Below are 17,707 nucleotides of genomic sequence, written 5' to 3' on the forward strand. Positions count from 1 at the left end.
CTTTGAAGTTGAGGATGTCCCCAGGAGGATTAAGGAGTCAAGTCGAACACGGTTCAAAGAAACACGAGTCATGGCAGAATTCCTTGGTTTTCCATCTTATTTCGAAAGAAATGTTTCCGGATTTCACTCATTTCAACATTACTCTCATTTTGTTTTTTGTGAACTACAGCCTAATATCAAGTGAAATGTGGGTGGACAGTTCACAAATATCCAAACAACGTTATTTCTCATATCGAATCGGTAATGTTATTGTTTTAGGTGCAGGTCAGAAATAGGAGGAGTGGACACCAGCTGCTTTTATATTTCCAGTATGAGAAAATGATTCGATAAAACTCTGAGAGATGATAGAAGTGACCACACAGTGAGTGAAAGTTTAATCCAGGATAAAGTTAAAAATCACACAACACCAGATTACAGTCCAACAGCTTTACTTGGAAGCACTAGTTTTAGGAGTGCTCCGAAAGCTACTTGGACGATAACCTGGTATTGTGTGATTTTGAACTTTGTCCTCCCCAGTCCACCACAGGCTCCTCCACGTCATCATCCGATATAGTCATCATGGATTTGTTAAGGGAAGGTAGTGTCTGATGAAGGTGACTGATTTTCTTTGAAGGATAAAGAATGGATGGAGTGTATCCGATGTAGATCAACCTGATGATAAGAAGGACCATAAGACGCAGTATTTATAGCAAAAGGATTACAGTTTAATGCAGCTGAAATGATATATTAAACACATTTAGGTTAAGCCTTTCATCTTTTATAATGGGTTTACTAGTTTCCGTTCTTTAATATAAGAACCTAAGAACCTTTTCAAAGTTACGTTGTCGAGATAACTTCAGGTTGTCTAACAAGAGATGCCATCTCAGCTCAGACAATGCATTAAAGGTGTGAGGTTAAAGTCTGTCTGTGTCCCAATCTTGAGTCAGACTGGTTCTAGCCTCCCAGTCGGAGAGCACTTCAGCGCTCTGTGCCTTTCGGTCTCGGACCCCTGGGTGACAATCCTCCAAGGCAGACTATGGGACAGCCAACAATGCAAAGTGGCCAAGCAGAGGCTGATAGTCAAGTTCGGTACCCATGGGGATGACTTTAACTGGGCACTTTGGTTCATGTCACACGACACGTGACAACACTGCACTGTATACTATTTCACGGACACTACACAAGTACACGCACACACACAAAAGCACACTCCTACCGACCCACACACACATGCATACCCTCTCTCAAACACAAGCTCTCTCTCATAAACTCACTCAAACACTTCCACATTCACAGCCACTCACGCACATTCTCACAAATTGATACCCCAGTACACTCACACACATGCACCTACACACACTCTCACACACCCGCATATCCCTACATGCATACACACACACACAGACACACACACACACAGCCACACACACCCACACATGCACCCACACACACACACATGCAGCCACACACACACGCATGCACCCACACACGCAGACACACACACACACACACACACACATATACACACACACACACACACAGTCCCCCCCCGCCCCCCCCCCCCCCACACACACTGATTCCGGGTTCTCACGACTCTCAGCTGGAGACTATCATTGCCTGCAGACCCGACCTTCATCCCCCCACGACACCATGAAGGGTAACACTTGCTCATGCCCTTACACAGCCGTCTGTGCCCTCCCTTGACCCCGTCCTTTCCATCTTGCCCACCGCCCCTCCATGACGCTCTACCTCCTTCCTGCGCAGGTTTGCTCTGACAATGTCAATTTCACGTCCTTTGTCAATTTCACTTCCTATGTCAATTTCACCGCACTACGTTTTCTTTTTCCCCTCACGAACCGGGATCACCCTACGCTGTGCTTGCTGACCCCACCCCCTACGTTTGCCTTCCCGGATAGCGCTTTGTGTTTCGTTGGAACCGCAGGAGTAGCTGCGGACGTTCTGCTTAAACCTGAGCGGATAACACTGTTCTGCTCGGAGACAGGGAGGTCTGTAGATGCTGGAGCCCGAAACATCGATTTCCCTGCTGTGCGTTTCCAGCAACACACTCTCGACACTGTTCTGCCACGACCCTGTCTCGGTTGCACACAATCCCATTCATCATTAAGGCGCCACGGCATCCCAAGGACTTGGGACCCATGGGAACTAAATGATGACAGCGGCCTCAGCACTCTGCACCCCCTGACCTTGGAAAGCCCATCTTGGTTCAGGTTACCTATCTAGGGCAGGGAGGGTTTTGCGTGCACTGCCTTCCCACATCAGTGGAAGCGACCTTCACTAAACAGCTGCCCATGACTACCCCTTGCTGTGAAGTTAAACATCACACAACACCAGGTTATAGTCCAACAGATTTAATTGGAAGCTCTAGATTGCGGACAACCACCTGATGAAGGAGCAGCGCTCCGAAAGCTAGTGCTTCCAATTAAACCTGTTGGTCTATAACCTGGTGTTGTGTGATTTTTAACTTTCTATACCCCAGTCCAACACTGGCATCTCCAAATCATGCCCTCCTGTGAAAACCCCTTACTGCTGACTGACACCTCCCCCTCTTCTACAAAGTAAAAGAGAAACCTGCAAATCTATCAACGGGATCGAACTTCAAATTAATACATATTCCTCGAGAGGGTTCTGCTTCCCGAACTGTTACCCGGAATTCCCTCCTCTCCACAATTACTGCAGCGTGGCCTCAGTCTAATGGTTCCTCTGTTTTTGCCGTTTTTGTTTTCTAAGAAAACTCTTGAGAAGTTTTAGAAACTGAAAGAACTGCAGAATTGCGTGGGGCATGGATAGGATAAATAGACAAAGTCTTTTCCCTGGGGTCGGGGAGTCCAGAACTAGAGGGCATAGGTTTAGTGTGAGAGGCGAAAGATATAAAAGCGACCAAAGGGTCAACGCTTTCATCCAGAGGGTGGTACGTGTGTGGAATGAGCTGCCAGAGGAAGTGGTGGAGGCTGGTACAATTGCAACATTTTCCAGGCATTTGGATGGGTATATGAATAGGAAGGGTTTGGAAGGATATGGGCCGGGTGCTGGCAGGTGGGACTAGATTGGGTTGGGATATCTGGTCGGCATGGGCAGGTTGGACCGAAGGGTCTGTTTCCGAGCTGCACATCTCTATCTCGATGACTATGTCTACGCTGTAAATCAGAAACCAAACCCGAAGTCGGTGGTAAAGCTGTATGAAGAGAAATCAGAGTTCACGTTTCGGTCCGGTGAACCTTTCTGAGAACTTGACAAGTTTTAATTGTGTGATCGTTCCAGGGTTGGCCTGGGATTTTCGTGCTATTTCTGTTATTGATTGATTTCAGATGATGAGAAATCCGAAATGCTGCTTTGTGTGTATTAAAAAGTGAGGCGGGGCATCAGGAGACCGATCCACTCAGTAAAACTCGGTCTTTGATGACTTCTCAATTCTAATATTTCACTGCAAAATTTCCAACAAAACAACAACGAAATTTCGAGTCAAGAACTATTATGGCACATCAGCTGATTTCTAGAGCGCTTCAGCCTGTAGCGATGGTGGTATAGTGGTGAGCATAGCTGCCTTCCAAGCAGTTGACCCGGTTTGATTCCCGGCCATCGCAAGCAGTGCATTTTAACACCACTCCACAACCAAAAGAGCCGATCGATTCAGTGGGAATGAAACACCTCCGTCTGCACATCACATTGAGTCTGCCAGACCTCTGGAGTGCAGACACAACTTTGAAGTTGAGGATGTCCCCAGGAGGATTAAGGAGTCAAGTCGAACACGGTTCAAAGAAACACGAGTCATGGCAGAATTCCTTGGTTTTCCATCTTATTTCGAAAGAAATGTTTCCGGATTTCACTCATTTCAACATTACTCTCATTTTGTTTTTTGTGAACTACAGCCTAATATCAAGTGAAATGTGGGTGGACAGTTCACAAATATCCAAACAACGTTATTTCTCATATCGAATCGGTAATGTTATTGTTTTAGGTGCAGGTCAGAAATAGGAGGAGTGGACACCAGCTGCTTTTATATTTCCAGTATGAGAAAATGATTCGACAAAACTCTGAGAGATGATAGAAGTGACCACACAGTGAGTGAAAGTTTAATCCAGGATAAAGTTAAAAATCACACAACACCAGATTACAGTCCAACAGCTTTACTTGGAAGCACAAGTTTTAGAAGTGCTCCGAAAGCTACTTGGACGATAACCTGGTATTGTGTGATTTTGAACTTTGTCCTCCCCAGTCCACCACAGGCTCCTCCACGTCATCATACGAGATCGTCATCATGGATTTGTTAAGGGAAGGTAGTGTCTGATGAAGGTGACTGATTTTCTTTGAAGGATAAAGAATGGATGGAGTGTATCCAATGTAGATCAACCTGATGATAAGAAGGACCATAAGACGCAGTATTTATAGCAAAAGGATTACAGTTTAATGCAGCTGAAATGATATATTAAACACATTTAGGTTAAGCCTTTCATCTTTTATAATGGGTTTACTAGTTTCCGTTCTTTAATATAAGAACCTCAGAACCTTTTCAAAGTTACGTTGTCGAGATAACTTCAGGTTGTCTAACAAGAGATGCCATCTCAGCTCAGACAATGCATTAAAGGTGTGAGGTTAAAGTCTGTCTGTGTCCCAATCTTGAGTCAGACTGGTTCTAGCCTCCCAGTCGGAGAGCACTTCAGCGCTCTGTGCCTTTCGGTCTCGGACCCCTGGGTGACAATCCTCCAAGGCAGACTATGGGACAGCCAACAATGCAAAGTGGCCAAGCAGAGGCTGATAGTCAAGTTCGGTACCCATGGGGATGACTTTAACTGGGCACTTTGGTTCATGTCACACGACACGTGACAACACTGCACTGTATACTATTTCACGGACACTACACAAGTACACGCACACACACAAAAGCACACTCCTACCAACCCACACACACATGCATACCCTCTCTCAAACACAAGCTCTCTCTCATAAACTCACTCAAACACTTCCACATTCACAGCCACTCACGCACATTCTCACAAATTGATACCCCAGTACACTCACACACATGCACCTACACACACTCTCACACACCCGCATATCCCTACATGCATACACACACACACAGACACACACACACACAGCCACACACACCCACACACACATGCCCTCCCTTGACCCCGTCCTTTCCATCTTGCCCACCGCCCCTCCATGACGCTCTACCTCCTTCCTGCGCAGGTTTGCTCTGACAATGTCAATTTCACGTCCTTTGTCAATTTCACTTCCTATGTCAATTTCACCGCACTACGTTTTCTTTTTCCCCTCACGAACCGGGATCACCCTACGCTGTGCTTGCTGACCCCACCCCCTACGTTTGCCTTCCCGGATAGCGCTTTGTGTTTCGTTGGAACCGCAGGAGTAGCTGCGGACGTTCTGCTTAAACCTGAGCGGATAACACTGTTCTGCTCGGAGACAGGGAGGTCTGTAGATGCTGGAGCCCGAAACATCGATTTCCCTGCTGTGCGTTTCCAGCAACACACTCTCGACACTGTTCTGCCACGACCCTGTCTCGGTTGCACACAATCCCATTCATCATTAAGGCGCCACGGCATCCCAAGGACTTGGGACCCATGGGAACTAAATGATGACAGCGGCCTCAGCACTCTGCACCCCCTGACCTTGGAAAGCCCATCTTGGTTCAGGTTACCTATCTAGGGCAGGGAGGGTTTTGCGTGCACTGCCTTCCCACATCAGTGGAAGCGACCTTCACTAAACAGCTGCCCATGACTACCCCTTGCTGTGAAGTTAAACATCACACAACACCAGGTTATAGTCCAACAGATTTAATTGGAAGCTCTAGATTGCGGACAACCACCTGATGAAGGAGCAGCGCTCCGAAAGCTAGTGCTTCCAATTAAACCTGTTGGTCTATAACCTGGTGTTGTGTGATTTTTAACTTTCTATACCCCAGTCCAACACTGGCATCTCCAAATCATGCCCTCCTGTGAAAACCCCTTACTGCTGACTGACACCTCCCCCTCTTCTACAAAGTAAAAGAGAAACCTGCAAATCTATCAACGGGATCGAACTTCAAATTAATACATATTCCTCGAGAGGGTTCTGCTTCCCGAACTGTTACCCGGAATTCCCTCCTCTCCACAATTACTGCAGCGTGGCCTCAGTCTAATGGTTCCTCTGTTTTTGCCGTTTTTGTTTTCTAAGAAAACTCTTGAGAAGTTTTAGAAACTGAAAGAACTGCAGAATTGCGTGGGGCATGGATAGGATAAATAGACAAAGTCTTTTCCCTGGGGTCGGGGAGTCCAGAACTAGAGGGCATAGGTTTAGTGTGAGAGGCGAAAGATATAAAAGCGACCAAAGGGTCAACGCTTTCATCCAGAGGGTGGTACGTGTGTGGAATGAGCTGCCAGAGGAAGTGGCGGAGGCTGGTACAATTGCAACATTTTCCAGGCATTTGGATGGGTATATGAATAGGAAGGGTTTGGAAGGATATGGGCCGGGTGCTGGCAGGTGGGACTAGATTGGGTTGGGATATCTGGTCGGCATGGGCAGGTTGGACCGAAGGGTCTGTTTCCGAGCTGCACATCTCTATCTCGATGACTATGTCTACGCTGTAAATCAGAAACCAAACCCGAAGTCGGTGGTAAAGCTGTATGAAGAGAAATCAGAGTTCACGTTTCGGTCCGGTGAACCTTTCTGAGAACTTGACAAGTTTTAATTGTGTGATCGTTCCAGGGTTGGCCTGGGATTTTCGTGCTATTTCTGTTATTGATTGATTTCAGATGATGAGAAATCCGAAATGCTGCTTTGTGTGTATTAAAAAGTGAGGCGGGGCATCAGGAGACCGATCCACTCAGTAAAACTCGGTCTTTGATGACTTCTCAATTCTAATATTTCACTGCAAAATTTCCAACAAAACAACAACGAAATTTCGAGTCAAGAACTATTATGGCACATCAGCTGATTTCTAGAGCGCTTCAGCCTGTAGCGATGGTGGTATAGTGGTGAGCATAGCTGCCTTCCAAGCAGTTGACCCGGTTTGATTCCCGGCCATCGCAAGCAGTGCATTTTAACACCACTCCACAACCAAAAGAGCCGATCGATTCAGTGGGAATGAAACACCTCCGTCTGCACATCACATTGAGTCTGCCAGACCTCTGGAGTGCAGACACAACTTTGAAGTTGAGGATGTCCCCAGGAGGATTAAGGAGTCAAGTCGAACACGGTTCAAAGAAACACGAGTCATGGCAGAATTCCTTGGTTTTCCATCTTATTTCGAAAGAAATGTTTCCGGATTTCACTCTTTTCAACATTACTCTCATTTTGTTTTTTGTGAACTACAGCCTAATATCAAGTGAAATGTGGGTGGACAGTTCACAAATATCCAAACAACGTTATTTCTCATATCGAATCGGTAATGTTATTGTTTTAGGTGCAGGTCAGAAATAGGAGGAGTGGACACCAGCTGCTTTTATATTTCCAGTATGAGAAAATGATTCGACAAAACTCTGAGAGATGATAGAAGTGACCACACAGTGAGTGAAAGTTTAATCCAGGATAAAGTTAAAAATCACACAACACCAGATTACAGTCCAACAGCTTTACTTGGAAGCACAAGTTTTAGAAGTGCTCCGAAAGCTACTTGGACGATAACCTGGTATTGTGTGATTTTGAACTTTGTCCTCCCCAGTCCACCACAGGCTCCTCCACGTCATCATACGAGATCGTCATCATGGATTTGTTAAGGGAAGGTAGTGTCTGATGAAGGTGACTGATTTTCTTTGAAGGATAAAGAATGGATGGAGTGTATCCAATGTAGATCAACCTGATGATAAGAAGGACCATAAGACGCAGTATTTATAGCAAAAGGATTACAGTTTAATGCAGCTGAAATGATATATTAAACACATTTAGGTTAAGCCTTTCATCTTTTATAATGGGTTTACTAGTTTCCGTTCTTTAATATAAGAACCTCAGAACCTTTTCAAAGTTACGTTGTCGAGATAACTTCAGGTTGTCTAACAAGAGATGCCATCTCAGCTCAGACAATGCATTAAAGGTGTGAGGTTAAAGTCTGTCTGTGTCCCAATCTTGAGTCAGACTGGTTCTAGCCTCCCAGTCGGAGAGCACTTCAGCGCTCTGTGCCTTTCGGTCTCGGACCCCTGGGTGACAATCCTCCAAGGCAGACTATGGGACAGCCAACAATGCAAAGTGGCCAAGCAGAGGCTGATAGTCAAGTTCGGTACCCATGGGGATGACTTTAACTGGGCACTTTGGTTCATGTCACACGACACGTGACAACACTGCACTGTATACTATTTCACGGACACTACACAAGTACACGCACACACACAAAAGCACACTCCTACCAACCCACACACACATGCATACCCTCTCTCAAACACAAGCTCTCTCTCATAAACTCACTCAAACACTTCCACATTCACAGCCACTCACGCACATTCTCACAAATTGATACCCCAGTACACTCACACACATGCACCTACACACACTCTCACACACCCGCATATCCCTACATGCATACACACACACACAGACACACACACACACAGCCACACACACCCACACACACATGCCCTCCCTTGACCCCGTCCTTTCCATCTTGCCCACCGCCCCTCCATGACGCTCTACCTCCTTCCTGCGCAGGTTTGCTCTGACAATGTCAATTTCACGTCCTTTGTCAATTTCACTTCCTATGTCAATTTCACCGCACTACGTTTTCTTTTTCCCCTCACGAACCGGGATCACCCTACGCTGTGCTTGCTGACCCCACCCCCTACGTTTGCCTTCCCGGATAGCGCTTTGTGTTTCGTTGGAACCGCAGGAGTAGCTGCGGACGTTCTGCTTAAACCTGAGCGGATAACACTGTTCTGCTCGGAGACAGGGAGGTCTGTAGATGCTGGAGCCCGAAACATCGATTTCCCTGCTGTGCGTTTCCAGCAACACACTCTCGACACTGTTCTGCCACGACCCTGTCTCGGTTGCACACAATCCCATTCATCATTAAGGCGCCACGGCATCCCAAGGACTTGGGACCCATGGGAACTAAATGATGACAGCGGCCTCAGCACTCTGCACCCCCTGACCTTGGAAAGCCCATCTTGGTTCAGGTTACCTATCTAGGGCAGGGAGGGTTTTGCGTGCACTGCCTTCCCACATCAGTGGAAGCGACCTTCACTAAACAGCTGCCCATGACTACCCCTTGCTGTGAAGTTAAACATCACACGACACCAGGTTATAGTCCAACAGATTTAATTGGAAGCTCTAGATTGCGGACAACCACCTGATGAAGGAGCAGCGCTCCGAAAGCTAGTGCTTCCAATTAAACCTGTTGGTCTATAACCTGGTGTTGTGTGATTTTTAACTTGCTATAACCCAGTCCAACACTGGCATCTCCAAATCATGCCCTCCTGTGAAAACCCCTTACTGCTGACTGACACCTCCCCCTCTTCTACAAAGTAAAAGAGAAACCTGCAAATCTATCAACGGGATCGAACTTCAAATTAATACATATTCCTCGAGAGGGTTCTGCTTCCCGAACTGTTACCCGGAATTCCCTCCTCTCCACAATTACTGCAGCGTGGCCTCAGTCTAATGGTTCCTCTGTTTTTGCCGTTTTTGTTTTCTAAGAAAACTCTTGAGAAGTTTTAGAAACTGAAAGAACTGCAGAATTACGTGGGGCATGGATAGGATAAATAGACAAAGTCTTTTCCCTGGGGTCGGGGAGTCCAGAACTAGAGGGCATAGGTTTAGTGTGAGAGGCGAAAGATATAAAAGCGACCAAAGGGTCAACGCTTTCATCCAGAGGGTGGTACGTGTGTGGAATGAGCTGCCAGAGGAAGTGGCGGAGGCTGGTACAATTGCAACATTTTCCAGGCATTTGGATGGGTATATGAATAGGAAGGGTTTGGAAGGATATGGGCCGGGTGCTGGCAGGTGGGACTAGATTGGGTTGGGATATCTGGTCGGCATGGGCAGGTTGGACCGAAGGGTCTGTTTCCGAGCTGCACATCTCTATCTCGATGACTATGTCTACGCTGTAAATCAGAAACCAAACCCGAAGTCGGTGGTAAAGCTGTATGAAGAGAAATCAGAGTTCACGTTTCGGTCCGGTGAACCTTTCTGAGAACTTGACAAGTTTTATTTGTGTGATCGTTCCAGGGTTGCCCTGGGATTTTCGTGCTATTTCTGTTATTGATTGATTTCAGATGATGAGAAATCCGAAATGCTGCTTTGTGTGTATTAAAAAGTGAGGCGGGGCATCAGGAGACCGATCCACTCAGTAAAACTCGGTCTTTGATGACTTCTCAATTCTAATATTTCACTGCAAAATTTCCAACAAAACAACAACGAAATTTCGAGTCAAGAACTATTATGGCACATCAGCTGATTTCTAGAGCGCTTCAGCCTGTAGCGATGGTGGTATAGTGGTGAGCATAGCTGCCTTCCAAGCAGTTGACCCGGGTTCGATTCCCGGCTATCGCAAGCAGTGCATTTTAACACCACTCCACAACCAAAAGAGCCGATCGATTCAGTGGGAATGAAACACCTCCGTCTGCACATCACATTGAGTCTGCCAGACCTCTGGAGTGCAGACACAACTTTGAAGTTGAGGATGTCCCCAGGAGGATTAAGGAGTCAAGTCGAACACGGTTCAAAGAAACACGAGTCATGGCAGAATTCCTTGGTTTTCCATCTTATTTCGAAAGAAATGTTTCCGGATTTCACTCATTTCAACATTACTCTCATTTTGTTTTTTGTGAACTACAGCCTAATATCAAGTGAAATGTGGGTGGACAGTTCACAAATATCCAAACAACGTTATTTCTCATATCGAATCGGTAATGTTATTGTTTTAGGTGCAGGTCAGAAATAGGAGGAGTGGACACCAGCTGCTTTTATATTTCCAGTATGAGAAAATGATTCGATAAAACTCTGAGAGATGATAGAAGTGACCACACAGTGAGTGAAAGTTTAATCCAGGATAAAGTTAAAAATCACACAACACCAGATTACAGTCCAACAGCTTTACTTGGAAGCACAAGTTTTAGAAGTGCTCCGAAAGCTACTTGGACGATAACCTGGTATTGTGTGATTTTGAACTTTGTCCTCCCCAGTCCACCACAGGCTCCTCCACGTCATCATCCGAGATCGTCATCATGGATTTGTTAAGGGAAGGTAGTGTCTGATGAAGGTGACTGATTTTCTTTGAAGGATAAAGAATGGATGGAGTGTATCCGATGTAGATCAACCTGATGATAAGAAGGACCATAAGACGCAGTATTTATAGCAAAAGGATTACAGTTTAATGCAGCTGAAATGATATATTAAACACATTTAGGTTAAGCCTTTCATCTTTTATAATGGGTTTACTAGTTTCCGTTCTTTAATATAAGAACCTCAGAACCTTTTCAAAGTTACGTTGTCGAGATAACTTCAGGTTGTCTAACAAGAGATGCCATCTCAGCTCAGACAATGCATTAAAGGTGTGAGGTTAAAGTCTGTCTGTGTCCCAATCTTGAGTCAGACTGGTTCTAGCCTCCCAGTCGGAGAGCACTTCAGCGCTCTGTGCCTTTCGGTCTCGGACCCCTGGGTGACAATCCTCCAAGGCAGACTATGGGACAGCCAACAATGCAAAGTGGCCAAGCAGAGGCTGATAGTCAAGTTCGGTACCCATGGGGATGACTTTAACTGGGCACTTTGGTTCATGTCACACGACACGTGACAACACTGCACTGTATACTATTTCACGGACACTACACAAGTACACGCACACACACAAAAGCACACTCCTACCGACCCACACACACATGCATACCCTCTCTCAAACACAAGCTCTCTCTCATAAACTCACTCAAACACTTCCACATTCACAGCCACTCACGCACATTCTCACAAATTGATACCCCAGTACACTCACACACATGCACCTACACACACTCTCACACACCCGCATATCCCTACATGCATACACACACACACAGACACACACACACACAGCCACACACACCCACACATGCACCCACACACACACACATGCAGCCACACACACACGCATGCACCCACACACGCAGTCACACACACACACATATACACACACACACACACACACAGTCCCCCCCGCCCCCCCCACACACACTGATTCCGGGTTCTCACGACTCTCAGCTGGAGACTATCATTGCCTGCAGACCCGACCTTCATCCCCCCACGACACCATGAAGGGTAACACTTGCTCATGCCCTTACACAGCCGTCTGTGCCCTCCCTTGACCCCGTCCTTTCCATCTTGCCCACCGCCCCTCCATGACGCTCTACCTCCTTCCTGCGCAGGTTTGCTCTGACAATGTCAATTTCACGTCCTTTGTCAATTTCACTTCCTATGTCAATTTCACCGCACTACGTTTTCTTTTTCCCCTCACGAACCGGGATCACCCTACGCTGTGCTTGCTGACCCCACCCCCTACGTTTGCCTTCCCGGATAGCGCTTTGTGTTTCGTTGGAACCGCAGGAGTAGCTGCGGACGTTCTGCTTAAACCTGAGCGGATAACACTGTTCTGCTCGGAGACAGGGAGGTCTGTAGATGCTGGAGCCCGAAACATCGATTTCCCTGCTGTGCGTTTCCAGCAACACACTCTCGACACTGTTCTGCCACGACCCTGTCTCGGTTGCACACAATCCCATTCATCATTAAGGCGCCACGGCATCCCAAGGACTTGGGACCCATGGGAACTAAATGATGACAGCGGCCTCAGCACTCTGCACCCCCTGACCTTGGAAAGCCCATCTTGGTTCAGGTTACCTATCTAGGGCAGGGAGGGTTTTGCGTGCACTGCCTTCCCACATCAGTGGAAGCGACCTTCACGAAACAGCTGCCCATGACTACCCCTTGCTGTGAAGTTAAACATCACACGACACCAGGTTATAGTCCAACAGATTTAATTGGAAGCTCTAGATTTCGGACAACCACCTGATGAAGGAGCAGCGCTCCGAAAGCTAGTGCTTCCAATTAAACCTGTTGGTCTATAACCTGGTGTTGTGTGATTTTTAACTTGCTATAACCCAGTCCAACACTGGCATCTCCAAATCATGCCCTCCTGTGAAAACCCCTTACTGCTGACTGACACCTCCCCCTCTTCTACAAAGTAAAAGAGAAACCTGCAAATCTATCAACGGGATCGAACTTCAAATTAATACATATTCCTCGAGAGGGTTCTGCTTCCCGAACTGTTACCCGGAATTCCCTCCTCTCCACAATTACTGCAGCGTGGCCTCAGTCTAATGGTTCCTCTGTTTTTGCCGTTTTTGTTTTCTAAGAAAACTCTTGAGAAGTTTTAGAAACTGAAAGAACTGCAGAATTACGTGGGGCATGGATAGGATAAATAGACAAAGTCTTTTCCCTGGGGTCGGGGAGTCCAGAACTAGAGGGCATAGGTTTAGTGTGAGAGGCGAAAGATATAAAAGCGACCAAAGGGTCAACGCTTTCATCCAGAGGGTGGTACGTGTGTGGAATGAGCTGCCAGAGGAAGTGGCGGAGGCTGGTACAATTGCAACATTTTCCAGGCATTTGGATGGGTATATGAATAGGAAGGGTTTGGAAGGATATGGGCCGGGTGCTGGCAGGTGGGACTAGATTGGGTTGGGATATCTGGTCGGCATGGGCAGGTTGGACCGAAGGGTCTGTTTCCGAGCTGCACATCTCTATCTCGATGACTATGTCTACGCTGTAAATCAGAAACCAAACCCGAAGTCGGTGGTAAAGCTGTATGAAGAGAAATCAGAGTTCACGTTTCGGTCCGGTGAACCTTTCTGAGAACTTGACAAGTTTTATTTGTGTGATCGTTCCAGGGTTGCCCTGGGATTTTCGTGCTATTTCTGTTATTGATTGATTTCAGATGATGAGAAATCCGAAATGCTGCTTTGTGTGTATTAAAAAGTGAGGCGGGGCATCAGGAGACCGATCCACTCAGTAAAACTCGGTCTTTGATGACTTCTCAATTCTAATATTTCACTGCAAAATTTCCAACAAAACAACAACGAAATTTCGAGTCAAGAACTATTATGGCACATCAGCTGATTTCTAGAGCGCTTCAGCCTGTAGCGATGGTGGTATAGTGGTGAGCATAGCTGCCTTCCAAGCAGTTGACCCGGGTTCGATTCCCGGCTATCGCAAGCAGTGCATTTTAACACCACTCCACAACCAAAAGAGCCGATCGATTCAGTGGGAATGAAACACCTCCGTCTGCACATCACATTGAGTCTGCCAGACCTCTGGAGTGCAGACACAACTTTGAAGTTGAGGATGTCCCCAGGAGGATTAAGGAGTCAAGTCGAACACGGTTCAAAGAAACACGAGTCATGGCAGAATTCCTTGGTTTTCCATCTTATTTCGAAAGAAATGTTTCCGGATTTCACTCATTTCAACATTACTCTCATTTTGTTTTTTGTGAACTACAGCCTAATATCAAGTGAAATGTGGGTGGACAGTTCACAAATATCCAAACAACGTTATTTCTCATATCGAATCGGTAATGTTATTGTTTTAGGTGCAGGTCAGAAATAGGAGGAGTGGACACCAGCTGCTTTTATATTTCCAGTATGAGAAAATGATTCGATAAAACTCTGAGAGATGATAGAAGTGACCACACAGTGAGTGAAAGTTTAATCCAGGATAAAGTTAAAAATCACACAACACCAGATTACAGTCCAACAGCTTTACTTGGAAGCACAAGTTTTAGAAGTGCTCCGAAAGCTACTTGGACGATAACCTGGTATTGTGTGATTTTGAACTTTGTCCTCCCCAGTCCACCACAGGCTCCTCCACGTCATCATCCGAGATCGTCATCATGGATTTGTTAAGGGAAGGTAGTGTCTGATGAAGGTGACTGATTTTCTTTGAAGGATAAAGAATGGATGGAGTGTATCCGATGTAGATCAACCTGATGATAAGAAGGACCATAAGACGCAGTATTTATAGCAAAAGGATTACAGTTTAATGCAGCTGAAATGATATATTAAACACATTTAGGTTAAGCCTTTCATCTTTTATAATGGGTTTACTAGTTTCCGTTCTTTAATATAAGAACCTCAGAACCTTTTCAAAGTTACGTTGTCGAGATAACTTCAGGTTGTCTAACAAGAGATGCCATCTCAGCTCAGACAATGCATTAAAGGTGTGAGGTTAAAGTCTGTCTGTGTCCCAATCTTGAGTCAGACTGGTTCTAGCCTCCCAGTCGGAGAGCACTTCAGCGCTCTGTGCCTTTCGGTCTCGGACCCCTGGGTGACAATCCTCCAAGGCAGACTATGGGACAGCCAACAATGCAAAGTGGCCAAGCAGAGGCTGATAGTCAAGTTCGGTACCCATGGGGATGACTTTAACTGGGCACTTTGGTTCATGTCACACGACACGTGACAACACTGCACTGTATACTATTTCACGGACACTACACAAGTACACGCACACACACAAAAGCACACTCCTACCAACCCACACACACATGCATACCCTCTCTCAAACACAAGCTCTCTCTCATAAACTCACTCAAACACTTCCACATTCACAGCCACTCACGCACATTCTCACAAATTGATACCCCAGTACACTCACACACATGCACCTACACACACTCTCACACACCCGCATATCCCTACATGCATACACACACACACAGACACACACACACACAGCCACACACACCCACACATGCACCCACACACACACACATGCAGCCACACACACACGCATGCACCCACACACGCAGTCACACACACACACATATACACACACACACACACACACAGTCCCCCCCGCCCCCCCCACACACACTGATTCCGGGTTCTCACGACTCTCAGCTGGAGACTATCATTGCCTGCAGACCCGACCTTCATCCCCCCACGACACCATGAAGGGTAACACTTGCTCATGCCCTTACACAGCCGTCTGTGCCCTCCCTTGACCCCGTCCTTTCCATCTTGCCCACCGCCCCTCCATGACGCTCTACCTCCTTCCTGCGCAGGTTTGCTCTGACAATGTCAATTTCACGTCCTTTGTCAATTTCACTTCCTATGTCAATTTCACCGCACTACGTTTTCTTTTTCCCCTCACGAACCGGGATCACCCTACGCTGTGCTTGCTGACCCCACCCCCTACGTTTGCCTTCCCGGATAGCGCTTTGTGTTTCGTTGGAACCGCAGGAGTAGCTGCGGACGTTCTGCTTAAACCTGAGCGGATAACACTGTTCTGCTCGGAGACAGGGAGGTCTGTAGATGCTGGAGCCCGAAACATCGATTTCCCTGCTGTGCGTTTCCAGCAACACACTCTCGACACTGTTCTGCCACGACCCTGTCTCGGTTGCACACAATCCCATTCATCATTAAGGCGCCACGGCATCCCAAGGACTTGGGACCCATGGGAACTAAATGATGACAGCGGCCTCAGCACTCTGCACCCCCTGACCTTGGAAAGCCCATCTTGGTTCAGGTTACCTATCTAGGGCAGGGAGGGTTTTGCGTGCACTGCCTTCCCACATCAGTGGAAGCGACCTTCACGAAACAGCTGCCCATGACTACCCCTTGCTGTGAAGTTAAACATCACACGACACCAGGTTATAGTCCAACAGATTTAATTGGAAGCTCTAGATTTCGGACAACCACCTGATGAAGGAGCAGCGCTCCGAAAGCTAGTGCTTCCAATTAAACCTGTTGGTCTATAACCTGGTGTTGTGTGATTTTTAACTTGCTATAACCCAGTCCAACACTGGCATCTCCAAATCATGCCCTCCTGTGAAAACCCCTTACTGCTGACTGACACCTCCCCCTCTTCTACAAAGTAAAAGAGAAACCTGCAAATCTATCAACGGGATCGAACTTCAAATTAATACATATTCCTCGAGAGGGTTCTGCTTCCCGAACTGTTACCCGGAATTCCCTCCTCTCCACAATTACTGCAGCGTGGCCTCAGTCTAATGGTTCCTCTGTTTTTGCCGTTTTTGTTTTCTAAGAAAACTCTTGAGAAGTTTTAGAAACTGAAAGAACTGCAGAATTACGTGGGGCATGGATAGGATAAATAGACAAAGTCTTTTCCCTGGGGTCGGGGAGTCCAGAACTAGAGGGCATAGGTTTAGTGTGAGAGGCGAAAGATATAAAAGCGACCAAAGGGTCAACGCTTTCATCCAGAGGGTGGTACGTGTGTGGAATGAGCTGCCAGAGGAAGTGGCGGAGGCTGGTACAATTGCAACATTTTCCAGGCATTTGGATGGGTATATGAATAGGAAGGGTTTGGAAGGATATGGGCCGGGTGCTGGCAGGTGGGACTAGATTGGGTTGGGATATCTGGTCGGCATGGGCAGGTTGGACCGAAGGGTCTGTTTCCGAGCTGCACATCTCTATCTCGATGACTATGTCTACGCTGTAAATCAGAAACCAAACCCGAAGTCGGTGGTAAAGCTGTATGAAGAGAAATCAGAGTTCACGTTTCGGTCCGGTGAACCTTTCTGAGAACTTGACAAGTTTTAATTGTGTGATCGTTCCAGGGTTGCCCTGGGATTTTCGTGCTATTTCTGTTATTGATTGATTTCAGATGATGAGAAATCCGAAATGCTGCTTTGTGTGTATTAAAAAGTGAGGCGGGGCATCAGGAGACCGATCCACTCAGTAAACCTCGGTCTTTGATGACTTCTCAATTCTAATATTTCACTGCAAAATTTCCAACAAAACAACAA

General features: G+C 46.7%; 2 non-coding genes across 2 annotated transcripts; both read left to right on the top strand.

Moving 5' to 3' along the window:
- Positions 1-10,404: 10,404 nt before the first annotated feature.
- trnag-ucc (transfer RNA glycine (anticodon UCC)) lies at positions 10,405-10,476 on the top strand. Its single transcript has one exon. It is a non-coding gene; the product is annotated as a tRNA-Gly (tRNA).
- Positions 10,477-14,087: 3,611 nt separating this feature from the next.
- trnag-ucc (transfer RNA glycine (anticodon UCC)) lies at positions 14,088-14,159 on the top strand. Its single transcript has one exon. It is a non-coding gene; the product is annotated as a tRNA-Gly (tRNA).
- Positions 14,160-17,707: the final 3,548 nt, after the last annotated feature.

This window comes from Chiloscyllium punctatum, chromosome 15, assembly GCF_047496795.1.
Source record: "Chiloscyllium punctatum isolate Juve2018m chromosome 15, sChiPun1.3, whole genome shotgun sequence".
Lineage (NCBI taxonomy): Eukaryota > Metazoa > Chordata > Chondrichthyes > Orectolobiformes > Hemiscylliidae > Chiloscyllium > Chiloscyllium punctatum.